We start from the raw sequence: 16166 nt of genomic DNA on the forward strand, positions 1-16166 counted from the left end.
TGTGTGGGCTCCTCTGAGTCTTGCTGTTACATGGGGATTCAGTTGTCTGAAAAAAACGCGTTTATTTCGGGCTGAAAAACACGTTTTGAAAAGTGTTCTGTTACTGCCCCATAACTTACATGGGGTTGACCAAACTTGCAGAAACATGTTTATTTCTGCTGAAAAACACGTTTTGACCCTTTCTGCACACTGGGGTTAAGATCTCAGTGTGTGGGCTCCTCTGAGCTTGCTGTTACATGGGGATTCAGTTGTCTGAAAAAACGCGTTTATTTCGGGCTGAAAAACACGTTTTGAAAAGTGTGCTGTTACTGTCCCATAACTTACATGGGGTTGACCAAACTTGCAGAAACATGTTTATTTCTGCTGAAAAACACGTTTTGACACTTTCTGCACACTGGGGTTAAGAGCTGAGTGTGTGGGCTCTTCTGAGCCTTGCTGTTGCATGGGGATTCAGTTGACTGAAAAAACGCGTTTATTTCGGGCTGAAAAACACGTTTTGAAAAGTGTTCTGTTACTTTCCATAACTTACATGGGGTTGACCAAACTTGCAGAAACATGTTTATTTCTGCTGAAAAACACGTTTTGACCCTTCCTGCACACTGGGGTTAAGAGCTGAGTGTGTGGGCTCTTCTGAGCCTTGCTGTTGCATGGGGATTCAGTTGACTGAAAAAACGCGTTTATTTCGGGCTGAAAAACACGTTTTGAAAAGTGTTCTGTTACTTTCCATAACTTACATGGGGTTGACCAAACTTGCAGAAACATGTTTATTTCTGCTGAAAAACACGTTTTGACCCTTCCTGCACACTGGGGTTAAGAGCTGAGTGTGTGGGCTCCTCTGAGCCTTGCTGTTACATGGGGATTCAGTTGTCTGAAAAAACGCGTTTATTTCGGGCTGAAAAACACGTTTTGAAAAGTGTTCTGTTACTGCCCCATAACTTACATGGGGTTGACCAAACTTGCAGAAACATGTTTATTTCTGCTGAAAAACACGTTTTTACCCTTTCTGCACACTAGGGTTAAGATCTGAGTGTGTGGGCTCCTCTGAGTCTTGCTGTTACATGGGGATTCAGTTGTCTGAAAAAACGCGTTTATTTCTTGCTGAAAAACACGTTTTGAAAAGTGTGCTGTTACTGTCCCATAACTTACATGGGGTTGACCAAACTTGCAGAAACATGTTTATTTCTGCTGAAAAACACGTTTTGACCCTTCCTGCACACTGGGGTTAAGAGCTGAGTGTGTGGGCTCCTCTGAGCCTTGCTGTTACATGGTGATTCAGTTGTCTGAAAAAACGCGTTTATTTCGGGCTGAAAAACACGTTTTGAAAAGTGTTCTGTTACTGCCCCATAACTTACATGGGGTTGACCAAACTTGCAGAAACATGTTTATTTCTGCTGAAAAACACGTTTTGACCCTTTCTGCACACTGGGGTTAAGATCTGAGTGTGTGGGCTCCTCTGAGCCTTGCTGTTACATGGGGATTCAGTTGTCTGAAAAAACGCGTTTATTTCGGGCTGAAAAACACGTTTTGAAAAGTGTGCTGTTACTGTCCCATAACTTACATGGGGTTGACCAAACTTGCAGAAACATGTTTATTTCTGCTGAAAAACACGTTTTGACACTTTCTGCACACTGGGGTTAAGAGCTGAGTGTGTGGGCTCTTCTGAGCCTTGCTGTTGCATGGGGATTCAGTTGTCTGAAAAAACGCGTTTATTTCGGGCTGAAAAACACGTTTTGAAAAGTGTTCTGTTACTGCCCCATAACTTACATGGGGTTGACCAAACTTGCAGAAACATGTTTATTTCTGCTGAAAAACACGTTTTGACCCTTCCTGCACACTGGGGTTAAGAGCTGAGTGTGTGGGCTCCTCTTAGCCTTGCTGTTACATGGTGATTCAGTTGTCTGAAAAAACGCGTTTATTTCGGGCTGAAAAACACGTTTTGAAAAGTGTTCTGTTACTGCCCCATAACTTACATGGGGTTGACCAAACTTGCAGAAACATGTTTATTTCTGCTGAAAAACACGTTTTGACCCTTTCTGCACACTGGGGTTAAGATCTGAGTGTGTGGGCTCCTCTGAGCCTTGCTGTTACATGGGGATTCAGTTGTCTGAAAAAACGCGTTTATTTCGGGCTGAAAAACACGTTTTGAAAAGTGTGCTGTTACTGTCCCATAACTTACATGGGGTTGACCAAACTTGCAGAAACATGTTTATTTCTGCTGAAAAACACGTTTTGACCCTTCCTGCACACTGGGGTTAAGAGCTGAGTGTGTGGGCTCCTCTTAGCCTTGCTGTTACATGGTGATTCAGTTGTCTGAAAAAACGCGTTTATTTCGGGCTGAAAAACACGTTTTGAAAAGTGTTCTGTTACTGCCCCATAACTTACATGGGGTTGACCAAACTTGCAGAAACATGTTTATTTCTGCTGAAAAACACGTTTTGACCCTTTCTGCACACTGGGGTTAAGAGCTGAGTGTGTGGGCTCCTCTGAGCCTTGCTGTTACATGGGGATTCAGTTGTCTGAAAAAACGCGTTTATTTCGGGCTGAAAAACACGTTTTGAAAAGTGTTCTGTTACTGCCCCATAACTTACATGGGGTTGACCAAACTTGCAGAAACATGTTTATTTCTGCTGAAAAACACGTTTTGACCCTTTCTGCACACTGGGGTTAAGATCTGAGTGTGTGGGCTCTTCTGAGCCTTGCTGTTGCATGGGGATTCAGTTGTCTGAAAAAACGCGTTTATTTCGGGCTGAAAAACACGTTTTGAAAAGTGTTCTGTTACTGCCCCATAACTTACATGGGGTTGACCAAACTTGCAGAAACATGTTTATTTCTGCTGAAAAACACGTTTTGACCCTTCCTGCACACTGGGGTTAAGAGCTGAGTGTGTGGGCTCCTCTGAGCCTTGCTGTTACATGGTGATTCAGTTGTCTGAAAAAACGCGTTTATTTCGGGCTGAAAAACACGTTTTGAAAAGTGTTTTGTTACTGCCCCATAACTTACATGGGGTTGACCAAACTTGCAGAAACATGTTTATTTCTGCTGAAAAACACGTTTTGACCCTTTCTGCACACTGGGGTTAAGATCTGAGTGTGTGGGCTCCTCTGAGCCTTGCTGTTACATGGGGATTCAGTTGTCTGAAAAAACGCGTTTATTTCGGGCTGAAAAACACGTTTTGAAAAGTGTGCTGTTACTGTCCCATAACTTACATGGGGTTGACCAAACTTGCAGAAACATGTTTATTTCTGCTGAAAAACACGTTTTGACACTTTCTGCACACTGGGGCTAAGAGCTGAGTGTGTGGGCTCCTCTGAGCCTTGCTGTTACATGGGGATTCAGTTGTCTGAAAAAACGCGTTTATTTCGGGCTGAAAAACACGTTTTGAAAAGTGTTCTGTTACTGCCCCATAACTTACATGGGGTTGACCAAACTTGCAGAAACATGTTTATTTCTGCTGAAAAACACGTTTTGACTCTTTCTGCACACTGGGGTTAAGAGCTGAGTGTGTGGGCTCCTCTGAGCCTTGCTGTTACATGGTGATTCAGTTGTCTGAAAAAACGCGTTTATTTCGGGCTGAAAAACACGTTTTGAAAAGTGTTCTGTTACTGCCCCATAACTTACATGGGGTTGACCAAACTTGCAGAAACATGTTTATTTCTGCTGAAAAACACGTTTTGACTCTTTCTGCACACTGGGGTTAAGAGCTGAGTGTGTGGGCTCTTCTGAGCCTTGCTGTTGCATGGGGATTCAGTTGTCTGAAAAAACGCGTTTATTTCGGGCTGAAAAACACGTTTTGAAAAGTGTTCTGTTACTGCCCCATAACTTACATGGGGTTGACCAAACTTGCAGAAACATGTTTATTTCTGCTGAAAAACACGTTTTGACCCTTCCTGCACACTGGGGTTAAGAGCTGAGAGTGTGGGCTCTTCTGAACCTTGCTGTTACATGGGGATTCAGTTGTCTGAAAAAACGCGTTTATTTCGGGCTGAAAAACACGTTTTGAAAAGTGTTCTGTTACTGCCCCATAACTTACATGGGGTTGACCAAACTTGCAGAAACATGTTTATTTCTGCTGAAAAACACGTTTTTACCCTTTCTGCACACTGGGGTTAAGATCTGAGTGTGTGGGCTCCTCTGAGTCTTGCTGTTACATGGGGATTCAGTTGTCTGAAAAAAACGCGTTTATTTCGGGCTGAAAAACACGTTTTGAAAAGTGTTCTGTTACTGCCCCATAACTTACATGGGGTTGACCAAACTTGCAGAAACATGTTTATTTCTGCTGAAAAACACGTTTTGACCCTTTCTGCACACTGGGGTTAAGATCTCAGTGTGTGGGCTCCTCTGAGCTTTCTGTTACATGGGGATTCAGTTGTCTGAAAAAACGCGTTTATTTCGGGCTGAAAAACACGTTTTGAAAAGTGTGCTGTTACTGTCCCATAACTTACATGGGGTTGACCAAACTTGCAGAAACATGTTTATTTCTGCTGAAAAACACGTTTTGACACTTTCTGCACACTGGGGTTAAGAGCTGAGTGTGTGGGCTCTTCTGAGCCTTGCTGTTGCATGGGGATTCAGTTGACTGAAAAAACGCGTTTATTTCGGGCTGAAAAACACGTTTTGAAAAGTGTTCTGTTACTTTCCATAACTTACATGGGGTTGACCAAACTTGCAGAAACATGTTTATTTCTGCTGAAAAACACGTTTTGACCCTTCCTGCACACTGGGGTTAAGAGCTGAGTGTGTGGGCTCTTCTGAGCCTTGCTGTTGCATGGGGATTCAGTTGTCTGAAAAAACGCGTTTATTTCGGGCTGAAAAACACGTTTTGAAAAGTGTTCTGTTACTGCCCCATAACTTACATGGGGTTGACCAAACTTGCAGAAACATGTTTATTTCTGCTGAAAAACACGTTTTGACCCTTCCTGCACACTGGGGTTAAGAGCTGAGTGTGTGGGCTCCTCTTAGCCTTGCTGTTACATGGTGATTCAGTTGTCTGAAAAAACGCGTTTATTTCGGGCTGAAAAACACGTTTTGAAAAGTGTTCTGTTACTGCCCCATAACTTACATGGGGTTGACCAAACTTGCAGAAACATGTTTATTTCTGCTGAAAAACACGTTTTGACCCTTTCTGCACACTGGGGTTAAGATCTGAGTGTGTGGGCTCCTCTGAGCCTTGCTGTTACATGGGGATTCAGTTGTCTGAAAAAACGCGTTTATTTCGGGCTGAAAAACACGTTTTGAAAAGTGTGCTGTTACTGTCCCATAACTTACATGGGGTTGACCAAACTTGCAGAAACATGTTTATTTCTGCTGAAAAACACGTTTTGACACTTTCTGCACACTGGGGTTAAGAGCTGAGTGTGTGGGCTCTTCTGAGCCTTGCTGTTGCATGGGGATTCAGTTGTCTGAAAAAACGCGTTTATTTCGGGCTGAAAAACACGTTTTGAAAAGTGTTCTGTTACTGCCCCATAACTTACATGGGGTTGACCAAACTTGCAGAAACATGTTTATTTCTGCTGAAAAACACGTTTTGACCCTTCCTGCACACTGGGGTTAAGAGCTGAGTGTGTGGGCTCCTCTTAGCCTTGCTGTTACATGGTGATTCAGTTGTCTGAAAAAACGCGTTTATTTCGGGCTGAAAAACACGTTTTGAAAAGTGTTCTGTTACTGCCCCATAACTTACATGGGGTTGACCAAACTTGCAGAAACATGTTTATTTCTGCTGAAAAACACGTTTTGACCCTTTCTGCACACTGGGGTTAAGAGCTGAGTGTGTGGGCTCCTCTGAGCCTTGCTGTTACATGGGGATTCAGTTGTCTGAAAAAACGCGTTTATTTCGGGCTGAAAAACACGTTTTGAAAAGTGTTCTGTTACTGCCCCATAACTTACATGGGGTTGACCAAACTTGCAGAAACATGTTTATTTCTGCTGAAAAACACGTTTTGACCCTTTCTGCACACTGGGGTTAAGATCTGAGTGTGTGGGCTCTTCTGAGCCTTGCTGTTGCATGGGGATTCAGTTGTCTGAAAAAACGCGTTTATTTCGGGCTGAAAAACACGTTTTGAAAAGTGTTCTGTTACTGCCCCATAACTTACATGGGGTTGACCAAACTTGCAGAAACATGTTTATTTCTGCTGAAAAACACGTTTTGACCCTTCCTGCACACTGGGGTTAAGAGCTGAGTGTGTGGGCTCCTCTGAGCCTTGCTGTTACATGGTGATTCAGTTGTCTGAAAAAACGCGTTTATTTCGGGCTGAAAAACACGTTTTGAAAAGTGTTTTGTTACTGCCCCATAACTTACATGGGGTTGACCAAACTTGCAGAAACATGTTTATTTCTGCTGAAAAACACGTTTTGACCCTTTCTGCACACTGGGGTTAAGATCTGAGTGTGTGGGCTCCTCTGAGCCTTGCTGTTACATGGGGATTCAGTTGTCTGAAAAAACGCGTTTATTTCGGGCTGAAAAACACGTTTTGAAAAGTGTGCTGTTACTGTCCCATAACTTACATGGGGTTGACCAAACTTGCAGAAACATGTTTATTTCTGCTGAAAAACACGTTTTGACACTTTCTGCACACTGGGGCTAAGAGCTGAGTGTGTGGGCTCCTCTGAGCCTTGCTGTTACATGGGGATTCAGTTGTCTGAAAAAACGCGTTTATTTCGGGCTGAAAAACACGTTTTGAAAAGTGTTCTGTTACTGCCCCATAACTTACATGGGGTTGACCAAACTTGCAGAAACATGTTTATTTCTGCTGAAAAACACGTTTTGACTCTTTCTGCACACTGGGGTTAAGAGCTGAGTGTGTGGGCTCCTCTGAGCCTTGCTGTTACATGGTGATTCAGTTGTCTGAAAAAACGCGTTTATTTCGGGCTGAAAAACACGTTTTGAAAAGTGTTCTGTTACTGCCCCATAACTTACATGGGGTTGACCAAACTTGCAGAAACATGTTTATTTCTGCTGAAAAACACGTTTTGACTCTTTCTGCACACTGGGGTTAAGAGCTGAGTGTGTGGGCTCTTCTGAGCCTTGCTGTTGCATGGGGATTCAGTTGTCTGAAAAAACGCGTTTATTTCGGGCTGAAAAACACGTTTTGAAAAGTGTTCTGTTACTGCCCCATAACTTACATGGGGTTGACCAAACTTGCAGAAACATGTTTATTTCTGCTGAAAAACACGTTTTGACCCTTCCTGCACACTGGGGTTAAGAGCTGAGAGTGTGGGCTCTTCTGAACCTTGCTGTTACATGGGGATTCAGTTGTCTGAAAAAACGCGTTTATTTCGGGCTGAAAAACACGTTTTGAAAAGTGTTCTGTTACTGCCCCATAACTTACATGGGGTTGACCAAACTTGCAGAAACATGTTTATTTCTGCTGAAAAACACGTTTTTACCCTTTCTGCACACTGGGGTTAAGATCTGAGTGTGTGGGCTCCTCTGAGTCTTGCTGTTACATGGGGATTCAGTTGTCTGAAAAAAACGCGTTTATTTCGGGCTGAAAAACACGTTTTGAAAAGTGTTCTGTTACTGCCCCATAACTTACATGGGGTTGACCAAACTTGCAGAAACATGTTTATTTCTGCTGAAAAACACGTTTTGACCCTTTCTGCACACTGGGGTTAAGATCTCAGTGTGTGGGCTCCTCTGAGCTTGCTGTTACATGGGGATTCAGTTGTCTGAAAAAACGCGTTTATTTCGGGCTGAAAAACACGTTTTGAAAAGTGTGCTGTTACTGTCCCATAACTTACATGGGGTTGACCAAACTTGCAGAAACATGTTTATTTCTGCTGAAAAACACGTTTTGACACTTTCTGCACACTGGGGTTAAGAGCTGAGTGTGTGGGCTCTTCTGAGCCTTGCTGTTGCATGGGGATTCAGTTGTCTGAAAAAACGCGTTTATTTCGGGCTGAAAAACACGTTTTGAAAAGTGTTCTGTTACTTTCCATAACTTACATGGGGTTGACCAAACTTGCAGAAACATGTTTATTTCTGCTGAAAAACACGTTTTGACCCTTCCTGCACACTGGGGTTAAGAGCTGAGTGTGTGGGCTCCTCTGAGCCTTGCTGTTACATGGTGATTCAGTTGTCTGAAAAAACGCGTTTATTTCGGGCTGAAAAACACGTTTTGAAAAGTGTTCTGTTACTGCCCCATAACTTACATGGGGTTGACCAAACTTGCAGAAACATGTTTATTTCTGCTGAAAAACACGTTTTGACTCTTTCTGCACACTGGGGTTAAGAGCTGAGTGTGTGGGCTCTTCTGAGCCTTGCTGTTGCATTGGGATTCAGTTGTCTGAAAAAACGCGTTTATTTCGGGCTGAAAAACACGTTTTGAAAAGTGTTCTGTTACTGCCCCATAACTTACATGGGGTTGACCAAACTTGCAGAAACATGTTTATTTCTGCTGAAAAACACGTTTTGACTCTTTCTGCACACTGGGGTTAAGAGCTGAGTGTGTGGGCTCTTCTGAACCTTGCTGTTACATGGGGATTCAGTTGTCTGAAAAAACGCGTTTATTTCGGGCTGAAAAACACGTTTTGAAAAGTGTGCTGTTACTGTCCCATAACTTACATGGGGTTGACCAAACTTGCAGAAACATGTTTATTTCTGCTGAAAAACACGTTTTGACTCTTTCTGCACACTGGGGTTAAGAGCTGAGTGTGTGGGCTCTTCTGAACCTTGCTGTTACATGGGGATTCAGTTGTCTGAAAAAACGCGTTTATTTCGGGCTGAAAAACACGTTTTGAAAAGTGTGCTGTTACTGTCCCATAACTTACATGGGGTTGACCAAACTTGCAGAAACATGTTTATTTCTGCTGAAAAACACGTTTTGACTCTTTCTGCACACTGGGGTTAAGAGCTGAGTGTGTGGGCTCTTCTGAGCCTTGCTGTTGCATGGGGATTCAGTTGTCTGAAAAAACGCGTTTATTTCGGGCTGAAAAACACGTTTTGAAAAGTGTTCTGTTACTGCCCCATAACTTACATGGGGTTGACCAAACTTGCAGAAACATGTTTATTTCTGCTGAAAAACACGTTTTGACCCTTCCTGCACACTGGGGTTAAGAGCTGAGAGTGTGGGCTCTTCTGAACCTTGCTGTTACATGGGGATTCAGTTGTCTGAAAAAACGCGTTTATTTCGGGCTGAAAAACACGTTTTGAAAAGTGTTCTGTTACTGCCCCATAACTTACATGGGGTTGACCAAACTTGCAGAAACATGTTTATTTCTGCTGAAAAACACGTTTTTACCCTTTCTGCACACTGGGGTTAAGATCTGAGTGTGTGGGCTCCTCTGAGTCTTGCTGTTACATGGGGATTCAGTTGTCTGAAAAAAACGCGTTTATTTCGGGCTGAAAAACACGTTTTGAAAAGTGTTCTGTTACTGCCCCATAACTTACATGGGGTTGACCAAACTTGCAGAAACATGTTTATTTCTGCTGAAAAACACGTTTTGACCCTTTCTGCACACTGGGGTTAAGATCTCAGTGTGTGGGCTCCTCTGAGCTTGCTGTTACATGGGGATTCAGTTGTCTGAAAAAACGCGTTTATTTCGGGCTGAAAAACACGTTTTGAAAAGTGTGCTGTTACTGTCCCATAACTTACATGGGGTTGACCAAACTTGCAGAAACATGTTTATTTCTGCTGAAAAACACGTTTTGACACTTTCTGCACACTGGGGTTAAGAGCTGAGTGTGTGGGCTCTTCTGAGCCTTGCTGTTGCATGGGGATTCAGTTGTCTGAAAAAACGCGTTTATTTCGGGCTGAAAAACACGTTTTGAAAAGTGTTCTGTTACTTTCCATAACTTACATGGGGTTGACCAAACTTGCAGAAACATGTTTATTTCTGCTGAAAAACACGTTTTGACCCTTCCTGCACACTGGGGTTAAGAGCTGAGTGTGTGGGCTCCTCTGAGCCTTGCTGTTACATGGTGATTCAGTTGTCTGAAAAAACGCGTTTATTTCGGGCTGAAAAACACGTTTTGAAAAGTGTTCTGTTACTGCCCCATAACTTACATGGGGTTGACCAAACTTGCAGAAACATGTTTATTTCTGCTGAAAAACACGTTTTGACTCTTTCTGCACACTGGGGTTAAGAGCTGAGTGTGTGGGCTCTTCTGAGCCTTGCTGTTGCATTGGGATTCAGTTGTCTGAAAAAACGCGTTTATTTCGGGCTGAAAAACACGTTTTGAAAAGTGTTCTGTTACTGCCCCATAACTTACATGGGGTTGACCAAACTTGCAGAAACATGTTTATTTCTGCTGAAAAACACGTTTTGACTCTTTCTGCACACTGGGGTTAAGAGCTGAGTGTGTGGGCTCTTCTGAACCTTGCTGTTACATGGGGATTCAGTTGTCTGAAAAAACGCGTTTATTTCGGGCTGAAAAACACGTTTTGAAAAGTGTGCTGTTACTGTCCCATAACTTACATGGGGTTGACCAAACTTGCAGAAACATGTTTATTTCTGCTGAAAAACACGTTTTTACCCTTTCTGCACACTAGGGTTAAGATCTGAGTGTGTGGGCTCCTCTGAGTCTTGCTGTTACATGGGGATTCAGTTGTCTGAAAAAACGCGTTTATTTCTTGCTGAAAAACACGTTTTGAAAAGTGTGCTGTTACTGTCCCATAACTTACATGGGGTTGACCAAACTTGCAGAAACATGTTTATTTCTGCTGAAAAACACGTTTTGACCCTTCCTGCACACTGGGGTTAAGAGCTGAGTGTGTGGGCTCCTCTGAGCCTTGCTGTTACATGGTGATTCAGTTGTCTGAAAAAACGCGTTTATTTCGGGCTGAAAAACACGTTTTGAAAAGTGTTCTGTTACTGCCCCATAACTTACATGGGGTTGACCAAACTTGCAGAAACATGTTTATTTCTGCTGAAAAACACGTTTTGACCCTTTCTGCACACTGGGGTTAAGATCTGAGTGTGTGGGCTCCTCTGAGCCTTGCTGTTACATGGGGATTCAGTTGTCTGAAAAAACGCGTTTATTTCGGGCTGAAAAACACGTTTTGAAAAGTGTGCTGTTACTGTCCCATAACTTACATGGGGTTGACCAAACTTGCAGAAACATGTTTATTTCTGCTGAAAAACACGTTTTGACACTTTCTGCACACTGGGGTTAAGAGCTGAGTGTGTGGGCTCTTCTGAGCCTTGCTGTTGTATGGGGATTCAGTTGTCTGAAAAAACGCGTTTATTTCGGGCTGAAAAACACGTTTTGAAAAGTGTTCTGTTACTGCCCCATAACTTACATGGGGTTGACCAAACTTGCAGAAACATGTTTATTTCTGCTGAAAAACACGTTTTGACCCTTCCTGCACACTGGGGTTAAGAGCTGAGTGTGTGGGCTCCTCTTAGCCTTGCTGTTACATGGTGATTCAGTTGTCTGAAAAAACGCGTTTATTTCGGGCTGAAAAACACGTTTTGAAAAGTGTTCTGTTACTGCCCCATAACTTACATGGGGTTGACCAAACTTGCAGAAACATGTTTATTTCTGCTGAAAAACACGTTTTGACCCTTTCTGCACACTGGGGTTAAGATCTGAGTGTGTGGGCTCCTCTGAGCCTTGCTGTTACATGGGGATTCAGTTGTCTGAAAAAACGCGTTTATTTCGGGCTGAAAAACACGTTTTGAAAAGTGTGCTGTTACTGTCCCATAACTTACATGGGGTTGACCAAACTTGCAGAAACATGTTTATTTCTGCTGAAAAACACGTTTTGACACTTTCTGCACACTGGGGTTAAGAGCTGAGTGTGTGGGCTCTTCTGAGCCTTGCTGTTGCATGGGGATTCAGTTGTCTGAAAAAACGCGTTTATTTCGGGCTGAAAAACACGTTTTGAAAAGTGTTCTGTTACTGCCCCATAACTTACATGGGGTTGACCAAACTTGCAGAAACATGTTTATTTCTGCTGAAAAACACGTTTTGACCCTTCCTGCACACTGGGGTTAAGAGCTGAGTGTGTGGGCTCCTCTTAGCCTTGCTGTTACATGGTGATTCAGTTGTCTGAAAAAACGCGTTTATTTCGGGCTGAAAAACACGTTTTGAAAAGTGTTCTGTTACTGCCCCATAACTTACATGGGGTTGACCAAACTTGCAGAAACATGTTTATTTCTGCTGAAAAACACGTTTTGACCCTTTCTGCACACTGGGGTTAAGAGCTGAGTGTGTGGGCTCCTCTGAGCCTTGCTGTTACATGGGGATTCAGTTGTCTGAAAAAACGCGTTTATTTCGGGCTGAAAAACACGTTTTGAAAAGTGTTCTGTTACTGCCCCATAACTTACATGGGGTTGACCAAACTTGCAGAAACATGTTTATTTCTGCTGAAAAACACGTTTTGACCCTTTCTGCACACTGGGGTTAAGATCTGAGTGTGTGGGCTCTTCTGAGCCTTGCTGTTGCATGGGGATTCAGTTGTCTGAAAAAACGCGTTTATTTCGGGCTGAAAAACACGTTTTGAAAAGTGTTCTGTTACTGCCCCATAACTTACATGGGGTTGACCAAACTTGCAGAAACATGTTTATTTCTGCTGAAAAACACGTTTTGACCCTTCCTGCACACTGGGGTTAAGAGCTGAGTGTGTGGGCTCCTCTGAGCCTTGCTGTTACATGGTGATTCAGTTGTCTGAAAAAACGCGTTTATTTCGGGCTGAAAAACACGTTTTGAAAAGTGTTTTGTTACTGCCCCATAACTTACATGGGGTTGACCAAACTTGCAGAAACATGTTTATTTCTGCTGAAAAACACGTTTTGACCCTTTCTGCACACTGGGGTTAAGATCTGAGTGTGTGGGCTCCTCTGAGCCTTGCTGTTACATGGGGATTCAGTTGTCTGAAAAAACGCGTTTATTTCGGGCTGAAAAACACGTTTTGAAAAGTGTGCTGTTACTGTCCCATAACTTACATGGGGTTGACCAAACTTGCAGAAACATGTTTATTTCTGCTGAAAAACACGTTTTGACACTTTCTGCACACTGGGGCTAAGAGCTGAGTGTGTGGGCTCCTCTGAGCCTTGCTGTTACATGGGGATTCAGTTGTCTGAAAAAACGCGTTTATTTCGGGCTGAAAAACACGTTTTGAAAAGTGTTCTGTTACTGCCCCATAACTTACATGGGGTTGACCAAACTTGCAGAAACATGTTTATTTCTGCTGAAAAACACGTTTTGACTCTTTCTGCACACTGGGGTTAAGAGCTGAGTGTGTGGGCTCCTCTGAGCCTTGCTGTTACATGGTGATTCAGTTGTCTGAAAAAACGCGTTTATTTCGGGCTGAAAAACACGTTTTGAAAAGTGTTCTGTTACTGCCCCATAACTTACATGGGGTTGACCAAACTTGCAGAAACATGTTTATTTCTGCTGAAAAACACGTTTTGACTCTTTCTGCACACTGGGGTTAAGAGCTGAGTGTGTGGGCTCTTCTGAGCCTTGCTGTTGCATGGGGATTCAGTTGTCTGAAAAAACGCGTTTATTTCGGGCTGAAAAACACGTTTTGAAAAGTGTTCTGTTACTGCCCCATAACTTACATGGGGTTGACCAAACTTGCAGAAACATGTTTATTTCTGCTGAAAAACACGTTTTGACCCTTCCTGCACACTGGGGTTAAGAGCTGAGAGTGTGGGCTCTTCTGAACCTTGCTGTTACATGGGGATTCAGTTGTCTGAAAAAACGCGTTTATTTCGGGCTGAAAAACACGTTTTGAAAAGTGTTCTGTTACTGCCCCATAACTTACATGGGGTTGACCAAACTTGCAGAAACATGTTTATTTCTGCTGAAAAACACGTTTTTACCCTTTCTGCACACTGGGGTTAAGATCTGAGTGTGTGGGCTCCTCTGAGTCTTGCTGTTACATGGGGATTCAGTTGTCTGAAAAAAACGCGTTTATTTCGGGCTGAAAAACACGTTTTGAAAAGTGTTCTGTTACTGCCCCATAACTTACATGGGGTTGACCAAACTTGCAGAAACATGTTTATTTCTGCTGAAAAACACGTTTTGACCCTTTCTGCACACTGGGGTTAAGATCTCAGTGTGTGGGCTCCTCTGAGCTTGCTGTTACATGGGGATTCAGTTGTCTGAAAAAACGCGTTTATTTCGGGCTGAAAAACACGTTTTGAAAAGTGTGCTGTTACTGTCCCATAACTTACATGGGGTTGACCAAACTTGCAGAAACATGTTTATTTCTGCTGAAAAACACGTTTTGACACTTTCTGCACACTGGGGTTAAGAGCTGAGTGTGTGGGCTCTTCTGAGCCTTGCTGTTGCATGGGGATTCAGTTGACTGAAAAAACGCGTTTATTTCGGGCTGAAAAACACGTTTTGAAAAGTGTTCTGTTACTTTCCATAACTTACATGGGGTTGACCAAACTTGCAGAAACATGTTTATTTCTGCTGAAAAACACGTTTTGACCCTTCCTGCACACTGGGGTTAAGAGCTGAGTGTGTGGGCTCTTCTGAGCCTTGCTGTTGCATGGGGATTCAGTTGACTGAAAAAACGCGTTTATTTCGGGCTGAAAAACACGTTTTGAAAAGTGTTCTGTTACTTTCCATAACTTACATGGGGTTGACCAAACTTGCAGAAACATGTTTATTTCTGCTGAAAAACACGTTTTGACCCTTCCTGCACACTGGGGTTAAGAGCTGAGTGTGTGGGCTCCTCTGAGCCTTGCTGTTACATGGGGATTCAGTTGTCTGAAAAAACGCGTTTATTTCGGGCTGAAAAACACGTTTTGAAAAGTGTTCTGTTACTGCCCCATAACTTACATGGGGTTGACCAAACTTGCAGAAACATGTTTATTTCTGCTGAAAAACACGTTTTTACCCTTTCTGCACACTAGGGTTAAGATCTGAGTGTGTGGGCTCCTCTGAGTCTTGCTGTTACATGGGGATTCAGTTGTCTGAAAAAACGCGTTTATTTCGGGCTGAAAAACACGTTTTGAAAAGTGTTCTGTTACTGCCCCATAACTTACATGGGGTTGACCAAACTTGCAGAAACATGTTTATTTCTGCTGAAAAACACGTTTTGACCCTTTCTGCACACTGGGGTTAAGATCTGAGTGTGTGGGCTCCTCTGAGCCTTGCTGTTACATGGGGATTCAGTTGTCTGAAAAAACGCGTTTATTTCGGGCTGAAAAACACGTTTTGAAAAGTGTGCTGTTACTGTCCCATAACTTACATGGGGTTGACCAAACTTGCAGAAACATGTTTATTTCTGCTGAAAAACACGTTTTGACACTTTCTGCACACTGGGGTTAAGAGCTGAGTGTGTGGGCTCTTCTGAGCCTTGCTGTTGCATGGGGATTCAGTTGTCTGAAAAAACGCGTTTATTTCGGGCTGAAAAACACGTTTTGAAAAGTGTTCTGTTACTGCCCCATAACTTACATGGGGTTGACCAAACTTGCAGAAACATGTTTATTTCTGCTGAAAAACACGTTTTGACCCTTCCTGCACACTGGGGTTAAGAGCTGAGTGTGTGGGCTCCTCTTAGCCTTGCTGTTACATGGTGATTCAGTTGTCTGAAAAAACGCGTTTATTTCGGGCTGAAAAACACGTTTTGAAAAGTGTTCTGTTACTGCCCCATAACTTACATGGGGTTGACCAAACTTGCAGAAACATGTTTATTTCTGCTGAAAAACACGTTTTGACCCTTTCTGCACACTGGGGTTAAGATCTGAGTGTGTGGGCTCCTCTGAGCCTTGCTGTTACATGGGGATTCAGTTGTCTGAAAAAACGCGTTTATTTCGGGCTGAAAAACACGTTTTGAAAAGTGTGCTGTTACTGTCCCATAACTTACATGGGGTTGACCAAACTTGCAGAAACATGTTTATTTCTGCTGAAAAACACGTTTTGACACTTTCTGCACACTGGGGTTAAGAGCTGAGTGTGTGGGCTCTTCTGAGCCTTGCTGTTGCATGGGGATTCAGTTGTCTGAAAAAACGCGTTTATTTCGGGCTGAAAAACACGTTTTGAAAAGTGTTCTGTTACTGCCCCATAACTTACATGGGGTTGACCAAACTTGCAGAAACATGTTTATTTCTGCTGAAAAACACGTTTTGACCCTTCCTGCACACTGGGGTTAAGAGCTGAGTGTGTGGGCTCCTCTTAGCCTTGCTGTTACATGGTGATTCAGTTGTCTGAAAAAACGCGTTTATTTCGGGCTGAAAAACACGTTTTGAAAAGTGTTCTGTTACTG

This window comes from Lepisosteus platostomus, chromosome 9 (genome assembly GCF_059453375.1).
Source record: "Lepisosteus platostomus isolate fLepPlt1 chromosome 9, fLepPlt1.hap1, whole genome shotgun sequence".
NCBI classification, from domain to species: domain Eukaryota; kingdom Metazoa; phylum Chordata; class Actinopteri; order Semionotiformes; family Lepisosteidae; genus Lepisosteus; species Lepisosteus platostomus.